An 11,357-nucleotide genomic window follows, 5' to 3' on the forward strand; every position below is an offset into this window, starting at 1 on the left:
CCTTCTTAAACAAGAGTAAAACAGAGGTTAAGTCACTTGCCCACGTGTATCAAGTAGTCTAAACTCTAAGGGTATCTGTGCCTTAGTTAACAAGAGTCCTGGAGGTAGAGGGTTTCAGGGATCATTCAGTGGCTCAAATTGCTTAGGCATCTCTGCGATTCTCCTAATTTACCTCATGGTCTCAAAATGGCTGCCACAGCCCCACACATCACATCCTCACATGGATGCTCCAGGTAGGGAAGCTATGGGGCTCACATCAGCCAGCTCTCCTCTCCAGAGCACCTCACCCAGGTTTCTGTATAATCCCTTTCCCAGAAGCTCCCAGCACATTTCCCCTTACATCTCATTTTCCAGAACTGTGTCATATGACAACCCCTACCTGCAGGGGAATCTGGGAAAGCCAGTATCTAGCACTGTGGTGTGGGCAGCTCATCTCTGTGGCTGGTGAAAGTCTAAGGTCTTTGAAGGGTGTGGTACCTTAGAAGATAAGAACGCAGAGGGAAATTACATTCAGAACAACATGAAGAGAATGGAAAAGAGGTCCCCAGACTATTAAGTGGTCAGAGGTCAGAAGGAAAATAGAGGCTTTAGAGTATCTCTAAAGGCAGGGTTTCTCCATCTCAGCACTGTTGACATTTGGGGCAGGAGAACTCTTTGTTTTGTGGGGTTTGTCCTGTGCGTCGTTGGATGTTTGGCAGCATGCATGGCACCGTCCCCAGCTGAAGATGACGGCACTAGGTGCAGAGGGACGCCCGCCTTCAATGACGATATCTGTGCCCCAAACATGGGACAGAAACGAGGGTGTTCGACTGCTTTGGCACTGCCAGGTCCTTGGCACACTCCTGGCAGCTGTGGGGGAGATAGAAAGCCCCATTCGTGACTGAAATTGAATTTACCACCAGCCCAAAGTGAAAGAAAATAAAAGAAATGGGCTACTCCTTTTCTCAGGCATGCCCGATGTTTATGGACAAAGATTAATACCTCCTACAAAAAGACCCCTGAGCAGTTGATGTGAGACGAATACCGCGTTCCCTGGGCCAAGTGGAGGCACCACAATGTTCCACCCGAATGACTCAAGGCTCCCCAGCCAGGCAGCTTCCGTCCCTCTGACTGCCCATCACAGGTCTCCTGTGTGTAAGGCCAGTCTGTCTCATCAGTGTGTGGTTCTTCTGCCTGCGTCTGAGTTTGGCCAAAGCAGCGCTGCTCAGTCAGAGGACATGGAACAGTGTCTGGGCCCCAAATTGTGAATCTGGGTGGGAGTAACATGGCCAGACACAGTCCTGTGTGAGAACAAGTCTGAGCTGGGAATATTACACTCCAGCATTATATTTATAGCATTGCAATTAATTAACGTTGTATGTGTGTGTTGCGTGGGGGACAGGAAGGGTGTTTGTTCCTTTTTGTCAATGATTTGAAAAGTGTTAGAATCTTGTGCTGAATTTTGCACGAAACCGTAGCATTGGAGAGTTTTCCAGAACAAGAAAGAGAAAACAGTTTCTAACTTTGGTGATAAACAGGTTGGCTTAGTAACATTGATTTTTCAGAAGGTCCATAACCTGCAAAAGTTAAGTAAATGCAAATACTGAATGCAGAGTAAATTGCTGTAGAAAGGCATTATTATTGTTACCAATAATTAATGTAATTATTATAAAAACTAATAATTAATGTAATTAGTATAAAAACTAATAATTAATGCAATTATTATTACAATTTCTTATATTGTAATGTTGAAGGGGGAATATGAGCATCCGGTCCACAGAGGTTTCCCGATCTCACCCCGAGATTCCCTCTCCCCAAACTTCCTCTAGAATATGGGTTTCATGTGGGCACAGACAGGTTTGTCGTGTTCAATTATATTCCCATGTCTGGCACATAGTAGATGGAATATGGATATAAATAGATGATTAGATGGTAGATACATAGATAGATAGATAGATAGATAGATAGATAGATAGATAGATGATAGATAGACAAGATAGAAATATAGATAAGTATAGATTTATAATTTGGAAATAGGATCTTTGCAGATGTAACCAAGACGAGGTCACACTACATTAGAGTGGGCCCTAAATCAAGGGTCTTTATAAGAGAAAGGAAGGGGGATTTCAACACCAGACACCAACACAAGCAGGAAGAGGCTGTGTGAGGATGGAGACATAGGTATATACACATACACAACATCCACGTACACACACATATACAAACACGCATACACATACATACATGTGTGTGTTTTGAATAACTAATAACAACAAAAATAATGACAATAATTTACCCTCCAGAGTAATACCCTAAGGGAAATATTTCCCACAACTTGTAAAATTTCCAACGTGCACCCTGAAACAGTCCTTCTCTACCAGGTACAATTTCACTCCCCGGAGGATTTTCATCATCATTTCTTATTGGAGTCATCGCCGTTTGTCACGACTTTCAGGGCCAGTGTTGCCATTAAACACCCTACAATGCAGAGGACAGCCCCACAACCAAGAATTCTCCTGACCCAAATGTCAATAGTGCCCAGAGTAAGAAATGCGACATATTCAAACTGGAAGAAACATCCTACATTGCAGTACAAGTCCCTCATTCTACTTGTACTGAGACCCAGAAAACAGGTAAACTGAGACCCAGAAAAAAAGAAGCAACTCGTCCCAAGAGATGGAATAGGGAGTGGCAGAGCTGAGACACACTCAGGTTTTCTTTCCCTTAGAGTTTGGGCCCCCGTGGCTGGAAATGAGAATGGATTCAAAGCTGCCAAAGAGAGGAAAAGAGGGCCTCTTTCCCAACCCCCAATAGCAAACATGATTCTTGACTCGTTATCAAAGCCAGAGACTGACAGCAGGCTGGCTGAGAACCGCCTCTAACCCTGCGCTTGGTACAACGCGCTGCTCTCAGCGCTGAATGCCAAGTCACAGCAATTAGCAGTCCTGTGCCCACCAACCGACTTCACGCCGGGCTAGGGGCCCAGATTGCTAAGGAGACCCCCCCCCCCCGCAGCTAAATGCGTTGGCAACCACAAGCAATGTTCTCTACTCCCTGGAGCCGGGAGCACAGAGCGCCGGCCCTGGGGTGTCTCCTACCCACAAGAGAATGGCAGATGAGTCCACGAACAGAGAGGAGTGGCTGTAGTTTTCCCCACACTCTTCCTACAGCCTTGCAGGAAGCACACAGCCCTGCCCACCACCCCCAGTCGTCCTCCCTCAGCCAGCAGAGGTGCTCCCTCTGGCTGGAGGGAGGGAGGGAGGAGAAAGGAGAACGGATCTCTGCTTGAAGGATTTATTAAGCTGGAATCAACATCTTGTCTACAGGCCCCCAGCACAAACTGGTATCTTGTATACTGATGAGCAACAGAACTGCTATCCATACTGGAATCTTCAGAATTTTGTCCATGAGAAACCAATGCAAGAAGATCGATGGGGCTGAAAACATCTGTCATTCCCAGGTCCACATGGTGCCTCATGGTGGCTTGGAATTTCTGAGTCAACAATGGATGGATACATATGCACTAGTGGCTGAGATTAAAACAACCAACTTTGTCTAAGACTCTGCTGTTTGCAAAGCACTTTCACATCTCGAACCTCATCGAATCATCACAACCATCCAGAGAGGGCTGCAGAGCAGGGTAAGTATCTGGGCTCAGAGGGGAGGGAGACATGTCCAAAGTCACACACCTAGAAAGTGGAAGAGCTGTGTTCAAATTCAGGCCCTGTCATTCTCCGCCTTCTCTCTACCACACACTTACTCGTGGAAATGTTGGTGGCCTCATCAAAGTCCAGTTCACTGGGTCACCCCTTGCCCACTGTGATGGCCCCAAAAGTATTTAGTAAAACCCTAGTGCTCCAAACAAGAGCTTGAAAGCCTCCCCCACTTCAGACCACTTCCTCCATCCTTCTCTGTGTCCTTGGAGGTCGACATGTGCCTGTTGCCATCTTCCGATTGGGCCTGGCCAATGCGGAGCCTCAGCAAGATCAGAGGGAGGGAGGAGTGTGGGATTGCATCAGGCTGCCTGTGTCCTTCAGCTGAAGGTCACCGGTTCTCACAAGACATCTCTGTCTCCCCAGAGATAAGTCAGAAGGATCCACACTGTGTGGAAGAGAATTAAAGAGGTTTCAGCTGAAATGAAAGGAGAAATTAATAAGGTTCTTTTTCTTACTTTGCAAGGAAGCTCTTGAAAATAAATGGGAGGTCCCAAGGGGAAGAAGGCATGAAGTGTACGCCATCATAATGATGTGAAAAGAGAACAGAGAAATTGCCAGAGACCCCCATCCCAGGGGTGGCTGAGATGGACTTGGAGACTATGGGGAACAGTCTTGAGGGAACCCACAGGATTCACACGAGCGTTATGAGAGCTCTGCAAGCCAAGGCAATGCCTGCGGACCACCCACCACCCATTAAGCCACCCCCTGAGCTGTTCAGAGCCAGACAAGGGCCATCCACTGGCAGGTGCTCAGAAGCCCCCAAGGATCACCCAGCAGGAGGATGCCCACCTAAACGCAGGACTCTGTTGCGTGCTAACTGAACTGCTGTGGGTCGAGCTTTTTGTCAACAATCCGAGATACTTGTAAGCTCCCACCCAATCCCACCCTTTTAATGTCCTGAGGGCGGCTGGTACCAGTACATGGGGGGCAACTTCATCCACAGTAGTCCACAACTGGAAACACCCAAACGTCCATCAACAGGTGAATGGAGAAACAACACGTGGTGTGTCCCTACAATGGAACACGACTCACCAATGAAAAGGAACGGATTGCTGATCCTTGAAACAACAACGTGCAGGGTTCAATGCTCAACACTGAATGTTATGCTGAGCAAAGGAAGACAGACGCAAAAGAGTATACTCCATATAATTCCGTTCACATGTAATTGCAGAAAACACAATGCTAGTCTATGGTGAAAGACGTTGGAACAGTGGTGGCCCCTGGGATGGCAGGGTCAGGGGAGGAGGGCTTGACAGAGGAGGAGGGAACTTTCTGGTAATGCAAATGCTTCACACCTTGATAGGTGTATGAGGGATACAAGTGCCTGCCTTTGTCAGAGCTGATGAAACCATACATTTAAGATCTGTGCATTTCACTCCATGTAAAGTCTACTTCAGTAGTTTTTTAAAGAACATGGGCTTTGGACCCAGGCAGACCAACCCCTCGACTTTTCAACCATGGGAACCAGTGGGTTCTCCTTTACCTTGAAGCCACTTTGAGACAATTCCTGGCTACCCCAGCTTCTCCTTGTCACTGCATGTCCGGCACCTTGCACAGGGTGTGACACAGAGCTCAGCAAATGGTGCCAAATGAACCAATAAAAGTGCGGCTAGATGTGTGGCCCTTGAAGCATTTTTAGGGTTGGACTTTGTTTCCACAAATACAATCTTATCTAAAGCAAATGAAAGTGATTCCACAGACATTTAAAATTCATTTCTCACTAAAAACCATTTCCTTGTTTAAAGACCGTTTGAAGTCTCCGAAATCCACCTGGCTAGATATATTCCTTCATTCCACATATAATTATGGAGCACCTCTTGTGTGCCAGGTGCTGGACAGAGAGTGGTAAGACAGATGCCAGGCACTTCCCTGCCCCCGTGGAACTTGCATTCTGGTGGGAGAGACAATAAAAATATAAATTAAACTCTGATAGATCATTTCAGATACTGATCAGCGCTCTGAGAACAAGAATGTGGAGGATATGAGAGAACGTGGTGGAAGGGGAGATGCTTTAGACAGAGGCATGAGGGGCCGCCTCTCTGAAGAGGGAGCATCTGGGCCAAGACAGAAGGGAGTGAAACAGCAGCCTCATGAAGGCTGCAGAAGAAAATTCCAGGTGGTTGGTGCATAGGGAGAGGGTCCCTTGAGGCTTGACCCTCTGAGATTCTAAAGAGGCAGGCCGGTAAAATGTGAAAGGGCTGGGGCTGGAGCTTGTCAGTCTTGCTCTGCTACTCACTTGCTGTGCAATCCTGACAAGTCTCTTGCCCTCTCTGGGGTTTGTTTCATTATCTGAACACAGAGAGGTCTGACAACACAATCTCTCAGAGCTGCTCCAACTACGGCAATCCAGGGGCATTTGACAGAACACTTGCAATGCACAAGATGTGCTCTCTCAAGGTTTTCAGTCCAAAAGGACAAAAGATCAAGAGGCAGAGCCCTCTGGGGCAAAGGGGATAAGAACTGAGACTCTGAGGCTCTGACAGCTTTGTTGCTACAAAATGAAGATGTTCTCCTGTCTTCCATCCCTGTCTGCAGGAACAAAACCAAGTGGCAAAAACCCAGAGTACTCCGCTTAGCTGTCAGCAGCCCTCCGACTGGCTGCAGCCTTGCAAATAAATGGTCCCGTCAGCTGGCGAGGAGGGTGAGCTCAGGATTTCAGATGAAAATGAAATAAGAGGGAACACAGCCCAGAAGCAATGCAAAGTAACGACAAGGGTACTAAAATCTTCCACTGCAGCAAGAGGGATGCTCAGACTGGTGCAATGGGGTGCTGAGCTCAGACGTGGGGACACTGGAGGAATGAGCTCATACCCAGCGGCTGGCTGGGGAGCACTGTGCTGCTGGGATCCATGTGCTGTCTGAAGGCACCTGGTCCCGCCTGGCAGGCCCACTGCTTTCTTGCTCCCCCACCCCCACCCTGTCTTCCTCTTGCTAAAGCCTTATACTCCTGTGAGTCTCCAGATCAGCCTACAGTAACAAACCTGTGGGCGACCTAACTTCAACCCCGCGCCAAGGACAGAAAGCCTCAAACCTTACACTCCTGGCAGGAGGGAGACAGATTACAATCCCAGGAAATGAGACAGTGCAGAAAAGACAACAATTTAAAAAGCCATCATCTGCCGGCGCCTCCGATCCTGCTAAAATCGAGGTTCAGGGTCATTCTGTCTATGTTGCAATCATAGCTTCTTGTTTCCTGGCCGTGTAATCCTGAACAAATTACTTACCAGTGTCTCAGTTCCCTCGGTCTCTACAACGGGGCAAACAATTGTACTGACCATGCAGGAGTATTATGAGAATCAAATGTAATCATCTGAGAACAGCATCTGGCACATAGTAAATCCTCCCAATGAGTTACTTTCATTTTTATAAACGTAGCTGTTTTATAGTCACATTAAATCTATCTCTATCTGTACAAGTGAAGCAACCCTAAGTTCAAACACCCATCTGAGTTCATTGATACTAAGAATCCACACATGGATTCATAGTAACCACCCTCCTGAGTCTTTCCTCCCCGTCTGTCTACCCAACAGTCTTCAGCAATGACGCCCGGCCTCCCTCTGAGCCTTGCTAAGCATCCGCCAGTACATGGCTCTGTAATGACCTGTCTCTCCCCTTAAAGAAAAAAGTTCAAAGAAGGCGTTAAGCTCTCAAAAGCCTATAGGGGCCCGGAAGGTAAAATAGACGAGTCAAGGGAGGCCCGTGTTAGACATTAAAGAGTAGTGGGGACTGTGGCAAACTGGAGAACCCATGCCCCATCTAAAAGAAAAAGTTGCTGCCATCTCTAGTCAATTTCTGCCAGGTGAGGAATGTAGCTTCAGGGTTGGCCCATCGTCTAAGTGTTCAAGGGACGTCAGAATTCCGAAATTTTATGTGGAATCTCCTGATTTTCAAGTATTGGCACTTTATTCATTATTTTTAAAAACATGGCAGTCCAAGCAAGATACATCTGTTTGCACCCTCTGAGTTCAGGGGCAAAGCCCTGCCAGCTGTTACTGAGTGCCATGCAAGTGCCCTCTCCCTGCCGGCCAGGCTGAAACAACAAGGAACTCTAGACAGAGCTTAATTAAACTCCACACAGAGCACCTGTTAGTTGGTAGAGGCTTTGGAGACAAAAGTGAGTGAGTCCCCCGAGCAATGGAGGAAAGCTGAAAGGAGGTGGGCTTTGAGGGTGTCAGGACTAGCAAAACCTGAGGAGCGAACCACAATCCAGAGGAAGGGTAGCGGGAGATGGGGACTTAGAAGGAACTGAAAGCTCTAACTCAGAGCTTTGCTGGTTCAAGCGTGGATCCATAACATAACGCTGCAGCACTCTCTGGAGGGAGGTGCTCTTCCGCTGCTCTAGGCCAATGGCACTTGGAGTCAGCACTGAGGATGCAGGGTCTTCCCAGGAGGAAGGCCAGTGCACAGTTCTCTCAATATGGCCTTAACTTGTCTGAAAGTCCTCTGCCCCAAGCAGACTTCTTGCAACACACGCATCTGCTTAGGTGCAATCTCCCTCGCTAGAACGTAAACTCTTCTAGTGCTAGAAATGTGTCTTTTGTCTCCAGAGTTCTTGCTCGGTCCTTAGTGAGCATGTCCCATGATCCCGTGAATGAAACCGAAGAACAAGAAGCAAGATGTCAAAGGACAGGGTGCAGGACCACTGTTCCCAAATGAAACATTTCCCCCAGGGCAGGGAATAGGAACAAGGACTTCATTGCTCATTCATGCTGCAGCCGTGCAGATTTGGTATTTGCACAGAGGAACAGCTCGCTCGCATAGGGTGCTGGGAAAAGGGCAGTGATATCCCACAATGACCAAAGTCAGCAAGGCCCCAAAGTCCCCAGGCAATGGACACAGTGCACAACCTATCAGACCTTTAGTGGGTATCCTGGATCTTTCTAGAATGAGAGTCAGGTATAATGGATAAATGATGCAGCTGAGAGGCTCAGGGCACCGAGGGGACTCGTGTCCAGTCACACAGCTAGTCTAGTGGCACAGGCTGGACCAGAACTCAGGTCTCCTGACTCCCCATCCAGGGCACCCTGGACTAGGAGCAGAGCTGGGGTGAGGCAGGTGGGGTATTCCCCTGGGATGCAAAATTTAAAGAGGCACCCAAAAGTTCAGTAATCAAGATAAACAACATTCTGATACAATGTTGTTGTTGTTTAAATCAAAACTAATACAAAACAAATCCATGATGAGCAAAACATCACCTTTTTTTTTTTAGATTCTTAGAAATGTTATATATCTTTTTAAAACATTTATTTTAACAATAACGTATGCATACAAATACAACATAATTAGTATGTCTTATTTGACAAAAAACATCACCTTTTAAAATAAAGACTTAGATAAAGTTGTGCCCTTGCAGGCCTCAGCCTCCCCCACTGCACCCTGTTCCCTGCCCAGACCAGTCCAGAGGTAACAACTGACAGAGGCCTGAAGGGACTGGTTATGTAGAATGTACAGGAAGGTCACTCCACGCAGGACAGAGGTTGCTTGCGTTGTCTGAGGCATAAAAAGGAGGTGGACAACCTGGAGCAGAGTGACTGCAGGAGAGGTGGCAGGCGAATTGCCCCCACTCCATTCACCCCCACCCCACTCACAGAGCAACACTCTTTCCTACAACAAGCTGTACCCTCCCCCCCACACCCACACACAGTTAAATCCCCTGCCAGGAGAGCTAAGGGAGAAAACCCCACCCCCACCCCTTTTCCAGACTCACCTCCTGACTCCAACCAGTTGTCTTGCAAATCCAAGCCTTTTCATCTCATGGGAGAGGATGGATAAAAAAAGTTTGGACAGCTCTGGATAACCCTTCATGCCATAGAAAAACAACCCAGAACTTTATGACTTACTGACAGTTGGTTATGAATGGGAAGGAAAGCATATCCTTAAACCGCTGACAGTGACTCCCTTTTAAGGTATTTCCCCGGGGCCAGAGACGCCACATCCTTCTCCTGCCCCCAGTACTAACAGCAGCTTGTTTTTTCAGGGACAAGCTTGGGCTTTTAGGTCTGACAGGCCTGGATTCAGATCCAGCTTTGCCATTTACTGTGTGACCCTAAACAATTTACCGAGATGAGAGGTCAGCCACTCATGCTTCCAGGGGCCCGGTGGTAACTTACATGCTACGAGGTGGCTGAGGGGCAAACCATAGGCAAAGGGGGGCCAGAGCCCAGCATCGGCACCCTGCTCTAATAAGACATGTCAGCCAGGGATCACAGTGTTTCCAAAGAAAAAAATCTTATGTGAAATCTCCCAATTTTTCAAGGTTGGCAATTAATTCAACCCAGCAGGGCCAAATAAAACAGGTCTGTGAGCCAGAGCCCTTCTATTGGCCCAGGGTATGCCTCTGATGTCTACAAATCACCCAGCACCTGCTAGGTGCTCAGCCAGCAGCCATGACTCCCATCTTGTCCGAAAACTTTCACAGGCGTCATCAACATCCATGTCCGCACAACAGCTTGGGAAGGAATGCTGCTCCGGAGGAAATTGAAGATAGGAAGAGCTGAAAATCTGGAAAGCTCTAAAGGGAGGGAGGAACTGCAAAGAGGGAATTCCTTAAAAGGATTTAAGAGAATTTTATTGGACATAGTTTAGCCCAAGTCAGGGATAAGATCAGGCAATAATTTAACTCTTGGACACAGCAAATGAATCTGCGAATGTGGGGTGGAAGGGGGAAGGGGTAGAGGGAGGAATTGTCCTTACTGATGGTGTCCACTCAAGTGTTTTGGGGTTTTCTGTGCACGGGTCACCCCAACATTTGACTCAGGTGCACAGAATTCTAATAGGCCCAGCCCCTGGGGACAGCCCTCCCTAGAGGGGCTTGTAAGGCCCAGCTGACCCTACACAATTGGAAGAAAGGCTTGAATTCCCCAATGGATCTGGCAGCTCATGTGGGCTTTGGAGTCAGACCCCGCTGGGTTGGGTTTCAAGTCTTGAGCATCAGTGGTTCTCAACGTGTGATTCCCATTCCAGCGGCATCAGTACCCCCGGGGCCCCTTCCAAACCACTGACTCAGCAACTCGGGGGTGGGGCCGACCACCTGGAAGACTTGGATGCACAATCAAGGTGGGGAAGTCCTGCCCTACGACTCCATCCTCTGGTCTCCAGCTAGTCCTACCTCTCTCTGAGATGATCGAATCAATCCCATGGGATTGTCCCGAGCGTTACCCCAACAATTATTTCAGAAGTCTGGTCTGTCTGTGCCTGGTAGTGTAGAAGGTGCTGGGGGGGTAGCATGTAGCCCTGGCCCTGGTGGAGCTTGATGTGTAGTAGGGAGACAGACAATGAGCAAAGAAAACAGAGAGAAACGCCAGTTTGCAGATGGGAGTGGGTCTGATTCTCCACATAGAGCTGTGTTTCTCAAAGTGTCCTCTGGGGACCACCTGAGCGCCAAAGCCCACACAGAACCCTCTCCAGTGTCCCCGCTGCTCTTCAGAGATGCCTTCCTCTCTCCTGCTTCAAGGTTATCACCTTTGCTGGTCCGTCCTCCTGGAAAGCTCTCTTCCTAGATCTTCCAACGATGGGCTCCTTCCCCCTTCCCCGGGCTCAGCGTAAATGTCACCTCCTCATAGATCTATCCAAGGTGGCCTCTCTCCCCTCACTCTGTATCCCCGCCCTGCTCTGGCTTCCTCCTGTCCTTCTTGCAGACTGCAATCCTGCGTGTCAGCGGTG

This window comes from Rhinolophus ferrumequinum, chromosome 23, assembly GCF_004115265.2.
Source record: "Rhinolophus ferrumequinum isolate MPI-CBG mRhiFer1 chromosome 23, mRhiFer1_v1.p, whole genome shotgun sequence".
Lineage (NCBI taxonomy): Eukaryota > Metazoa > Chordata > Mammalia > Chiroptera > Rhinolophidae > Rhinolophus > Rhinolophus ferrumequinum.